The sequence below is a fragment of the Sturnira hondurensis genome, unplaced genomic scaffold, assembly GCF_014824575.4.
Source record: "Sturnira hondurensis isolate 20B ecotype Veracruz unplaced genomic scaffold, ASM1482457v3 Scaffold0022215, whole genome shotgun sequence".
Lineage (NCBI taxonomy): Eukaryota > Metazoa > Chordata > Mammalia > Chiroptera > Phyllostomidae > Sturnira > Sturnira hondurensis.
In genome coordinates, this window is record NW_028094846.1 from 681,691 (window position 1) to 687,774 (window position 6,084).

Below are 6,084 nucleotides of genomic sequence, written 5' to 3' on the forward strand. Positions count from 1 at the left end.
AGCGCAGCTTCCTCCTCTGGCTGCAGATGAGACAGTTATGGGGACTCGGTCAGTTTCAAAAGCTTCAGGAAGTGGGAAGGGAGGAGGTGGCGAGTGACGGCGACCTTTCAGCCAACAGAGGGCCCCAGACGTGATTCACGGGGTGTGAGGCCTGTCTGAGGGCCTGGAGGACTGTGGTGTTCAGCGGGGGCCCATGGTGCTGAAGTCTGGCTCCCCAGGACTGGGGTGCAGGCCGGCCCGTCCCCGAGGGCCCACTGCCGGGAGAGTGGCACTGCCCTTCGCTGTGATGGCGCCCATCTCCTGCGGGGGCTGCCTCTGACCGTGTGTGCGGGTGGCCCGTCCCCTGGACAAAGCTCTGGCCTTCGGTGACCAAGGCCATCCCCGGCGTCGCACTTAGGGGGAAGTAGCAGGTACAGGTGGAGGGACACCTGGGTGTGCAAGTTAGCGTCAGGACAGTTTTTCAGGCAGAAGAGATGGGGATGTCAGGCTCGATTTCAAGTCCCCGCCTTGGAGTCAGAAGCGATGCCTCCCCGTGAAGAAGGACCAAGAAACATCTGTCCAGCCAGAGGCCCCGAACTGACAAGCTGGCGCTTGTGGAAAGATCCTCTGTTTCCCCTGATACCCTTGGGATCCACGGTTTCTCTTGTCTGAGGCTGTGAGTTACCCGAGGGTAGATACAATGGAGATACTTGACATGCAACATTGTGTAAGCTTCAGGTTTACAATGTGATGATTGGATACATTTCTTTGTCGCAGAAATGGTCACCACCATAGCATTAGCCCGCACCTCCAACATGGCCACATAATTACCATTTCTCTTTTGTCATGGGAGCATTTAAGATCTGTTACCGCGTGTGTTAGAGGATTAGTAACTGCAAATCACCACGCCGCACACCTTAGATTCCCAGAACTCATTCCTCTTATAATCGGAAGTTTTCACACTTTGCCCAACATCTTCCCAGTTCCTCCACTGCCTTTTGGGCAACCGACTCGTCCTCCCTGTTAGTATTAACCAATGAACTATTAATTTCAGAGACATCAGCCATGGGAACATATCTAAATGCAATGTCTGTCAGTTGGCACACATGTCTGTAACCACCCCCCACCCCTGTTCAGCTGCCTTGCTCAAATACCTATAGGGTTTGCTGTGCATCTCAGGTAGGAGTCTACGTAAACAGGACCATGTGCTCTTAATGACTTCTTAACTGAGAGGATGATTCTCCACCGACTGAAAGGCCAGCCTGACCTTGAACCTCCCCACTGGGCACCGTGTCTGGCTGGTGCATCCCTGCCTCTGGGGTTGGTGTCAGGACCTACAGCTCAATGACGCTGATGAAGAGAGATCTGGTCTCCAATCCTAGCTGCACGAGCGGCTGTGGGCACCGTCTATGTAATTTCTTGGGCGTCACGGCAGGTGTGGAGAGGCTGTCCCACGGGCAGAGAGGGGCTTGGGTGCCAAGCTTGGCGTGCGGCTGTTTTCCCAGTGAGGCAGGAGTCACTGGTGCCGGCTCGTCTTTGTCCCCACCGGAGCTTTCTCGCCTTTCTATCAACCAGATCACTCTCCTCAGGCTGAGTCCCCTCGTCCCCACTCAGCCTCTGAAAGTGCAAGCTGAATCCGCGCTGCAGTAACATCTCTCTCCTCTCACACGGGAGAAAATCGAGTGTGAAAGCGGCCAGGTCTGGCCATGCTGGGGTGAAACAGAGTTAACGGCGCGCACCATTGGTTGGAGTGTAAGATGGTTTCTCCCTCCGCAGAGGGGAGTCCGGCCTTCCTGGCGAAGTGATGCACGCCCTTACCCGAGACAGCACCAGCTTGGTTCCACTTTCTGACACCCGGTGGGATAAGGAATCTGGGGGGACAGAGTCAGTGGGTGAAAACTTTAGAGAAATGTGTGAGAAGGACCTTGACAAAGGGAGACCAGGCCCTTACCGCCTGCACCCGCCGACCTCAGGCTCAGGGGTTCTCAGGCAAGGCGACCGGCTGCTGTCGGCGCACCAGCCAGCAGTGGGGAGCGCACAGGCCTCCGTGGAGCGGACGGTGCCCCCGCGATGCATGAACGCAACCAGCCTCTCCCTGTGGGGCCGTCCTGAGGAAGCAGGTGGGTGATCTCCCTGGGGGACATTCCGCGGGAGGGCGAACAAGCCTCCTCCACAGGCTGATGCCACACAGACCGAGTCAGACGCTGGGGTGGGGGCTGCTCGTGGTGGAAAGAGGCTTGTGAGGCACAGAACCAGTGCAGGACGAGATCTTGTTTGCATCCTGGTTTTAAAAGACAATGTCCCGCCGGAGGGGAAATCTGAACTCTGAGTGCACACTAGGTGACACCAAGGAGTTCTCGCTGATCCTGCGGGGGGCAGGGATGGCACGTGCATATGTGGGTACGTGTCCCTCGCCGGGCAGTGGTGCGTGGGGTTTGCTATGTTAATGTCCATCTTTGGATGTGTTTAGGGTTTTTCACAATGAAGCAGCCCTTCCGCTCGGATGCTATTCTGACTCCACGTCACCTTTGAGAATAGCCACACGGTCCACAGCAGTGGCGTTCCTCCCCCGCCGGCCCCCCTTCTCTCCTTGGGGGAAAGCCAACCCGGGAGCCCTGTCTGTGGCCACCAGGGACTGGACCAAAGATGGGCTCGTCGGAAGCCCTTGTGAGGAGTCTGAGGAAACCGAATACGGGAGAGAGAGCTCTGCACAAGGCACTGGGAGGGGCGGGGAAATAATGGAAAAGACTCCTCTAGGGATGGCCATGTAACAGGGGCTATGAGCTGGTGGGCAGGGCCCTCCCAGCAGCCAGGCAAAGAGAGGGAGCTTCATCTTCCATAAGATGAAGAAGGAAGTTGCCCTGGCTGGTGTAGCTCAGTGGATTGAGCGTGGGCCTGCGAACCAGAGGATCGAGGTTCAATTCCCAGTCAGGGCACATTCCTGGGTTGCAGGCCAGTTCCCAGCAGGGAACTCACGAGAGGCAACCATACATTGATGTTTCTCTCCCTCTCTCCTTCCCCTCTAAAGATAAATAAATAAATAAATTCTTAAAAAAAAAGAAGAAGGAAGTTGACTCATGGGGAAAAGTAGGGTTCACCAGACAGTCCTGCCAATTGCCAACGCAGCCCGCAGAGGGGAAGAAACTATTTGCAAGCCGTGTGTCCAATAAGAGACCCGTTTCTGAGCACATGAAGACTCACACAACTCAATAGCAAAAAGAAGCAAACAATGCAATTAAAAAATGGACCAGGGGTCTGAATAGATGTTTTTCCAAAGACACATAGACAGCCAACAGCTTCATGAAAAGACGCTCAGGGTCACTAATCATTGGGTTTGCAAATCGAAACTGCAGTGAGGTGCTACCTCACCCTTAGCAGAATGATCATTACCAAAGAGGCAAGAGATGAGTTTTGGGGAGGATATTGGAAAAGGGAACTCGTGTGCACTGTGGGAGAGTAAACTGGTGTGGCCACTGTGGAAACCAATTTATTAATATTAATAAATTAAAAACAGGTCCCATATCATCTAGCAGTTTCGCTTCTGCGTGGGCATGTTTGGAGGATATAAAAAAAACTAACTGTGGAAGGTGTCGGCTCCCCCGTGTCCACTGCGGCATTATTCTCAGCAGCCACTGGGGTGCTCATCGACGGTGGAGGAAGATGTGGCGCATATGGTTATCAAATGGAAATTAGCCGTAATAAGAAAGAAATCCTGCCATTGGCGACAACATTGAACTTGAGGGCATTGTTTTAAATGACACACTAAGGTAGAGAAAGACAAATACTGTATGACCATACCATAGCTCCATTACATGGAGACTTAGAAAGAAACAAGCCCTGGTTCCTGTGGCTCAGTGGACTGAGCGCCGGCCTGTGAAACAAAGGGTGGCCGGTTCGATTCCTGGTCAAGACACATGCCAGGTCCCCAGTCAGGGTGGGGGGGGGTGGCATGGAAGAGGCAACCACACAATGATGTTTTTCTCTCTCTTTCCCTCCCTTCCCTCTGCAAAAATAAATAAATAAAATAAAGAAAAACAATGAAAATCACAGACAAAGAGATCAGACCTGTGGTTCCCAGAGGCCGGGAGGGAATTTAGGGGGAGGGGTTCAAAAGCTACAAACGTTTAGCTGCAGAATCGGAAGTGCCCAGTGTGGCGACTGCAGGTAACACTGCTGAGTGGTGCAGGGAGGTTCAGAGTCAAGCCTGAAAGTTCTCGTTGCGAGAAAATAGTTTTTTCTTCTTTTTGTTTGTATCTGAGCCAGAGGATGGTGCTGACGAGACTGGGCCGTGTCTTCACAGCTCTGAGTGAGTCTTGGGCTACGGCGCCGCCAGCTTCCCCAGTTTCAGGCCTCACTCGCAGCCCTACAAAAGCTGCGAGAAAACGAGAACTTCCCACTTAGGTTCCCCTCAGTTCCCCCTGAGTTTCATCTTCCTGAGTCCTTCCCACAGCCTTGCTTCTGGGCTTTTTGTCATTTGAATACAGTTCCCCCTGTCACAAGACGGCTGGAGCTTGTTTTTCTATCTTCTACTGAAGATGTCAAGTAAATCCGGCCTTACAGGCAAAATTCTGTTGTAAGCTCCAAGGGCACACGGGGCCAGATATGAGTGACAGGGTCACAGGAGTGAGAGTCCTACAGAACCCGGGCATTGAGCCAGAGATGGCAGAGCGTCCACCATCGTCATAGCCACATGGTCAGGCTCCCTACTCAAAGCCGTGTGGGGCAGGCGCTGTGGGTCTCCCACTCGTTGGGGGAGTCTCAGGAACAGCCTCGTCCGTCTTCTCGGATGGCTGAGCATCATTCGCTGAGCGTGCTCTCTGGTGGCACACCAATGTTGCTGGACTCTCTGTGGCTTGAAGGGCAGAACTGGCCGTGGGAGAGGCAGCGGGGCAGTGGTGGTCCAGCTCCCGCAGACCGGCACGCTGGTGCCTGGAACCGAAGGCACGGGGCTCATGAACACCTGCCTTCCCGGGCGTGGGAAGGGGCTGGGGTGTATTTTGAATCAGGAAAGGCTGCAGACCAGCGAGTCAGGTCACTCCATCTATGCGCGTGTGTGGTTGTGTGTGTGAGTGTGCAGTGCTCCTAGGGGTATGTAAATGCTCAGACAGAAGTCTAGAAAGAATTTTACCATATTAACGAGGGTGGTTAGAGGGTTTCTAGTTTTATGTCTGCCTTGTATTACGTTTAAATTTTCTACAGTGAACTTGTATAAAATGTAGGCCCTTTTCTCCAGAATCTAGCACTTCCTCACACCTCTTAATGGCCTAGGGCCTACACAAAGCCCCGCGCATCCCACCGCACGTGGCCCCCTCACAGCCCAGATGGACCCCACTTCAACTCCCCCGGCTCCGGGCAGACCCCGCTCCCGCCTCTGATGCACAGGAAGTCCCTGACCCAGCGTTTGCGCGCTGGTGTCCTTCACGAGCCCTATCGGCTGTGCATCAGGTAGCACTTCCTGTCCACAGTCCCCACGGGCCAGCTGCCTCTTCCTGCCCGGCCCCCCCCCCCCACTCTCACCCAGGGCCAGAGGCGCGGGGGCTGCCAGGGCGCCCAGTCTAACGTCTAATGTGGCGGAGAAGGCGGGAACTCAGCCTGGCGGGAGTCCCCGCCGCGCTCCTCCGGCCCTTTGAGGACGTGCACGAAGGGATGGAGGGCGTTCCTCCGGAGGAGGGCGCTGTGGCAGTGCATTGCGTACGCTAGCGCCAGTGCAGGTGCACGGAGGGCTACGGCGACGCGTTGCGGGGCAGGCTAAGGGGCAGGAGCAAGCAGAGCGAGGCAGCGTCCAGGGCTGCGTGAGAGGCAGGGCGCGGAGACGCTGCCTTTCCGCGGAGGCTGGGGACAGTGAGCGACCGTGGAGCTCGGAGCAGGTGTGTGGGGCTCGGCGCTCTCGGCCCCCGCGCAGCAGCGGCGCCTCGGGGGCCAGGAAAGGAGCGGTTCTCCCAGGTGTCGGCCTCGAAGCGCAGACCGAGGCGGGCTCGCTGACGGGAAAGGCTGCCCTAGTCCCAGGACGCGCAGCTCTGGGTCCGAGGACCAGCTGCTCAGAGAGACACACCCACGTTCGGACGTTCGGGCGCTCCGCCTCCTTTTCTGGAGCCACGCCCACCC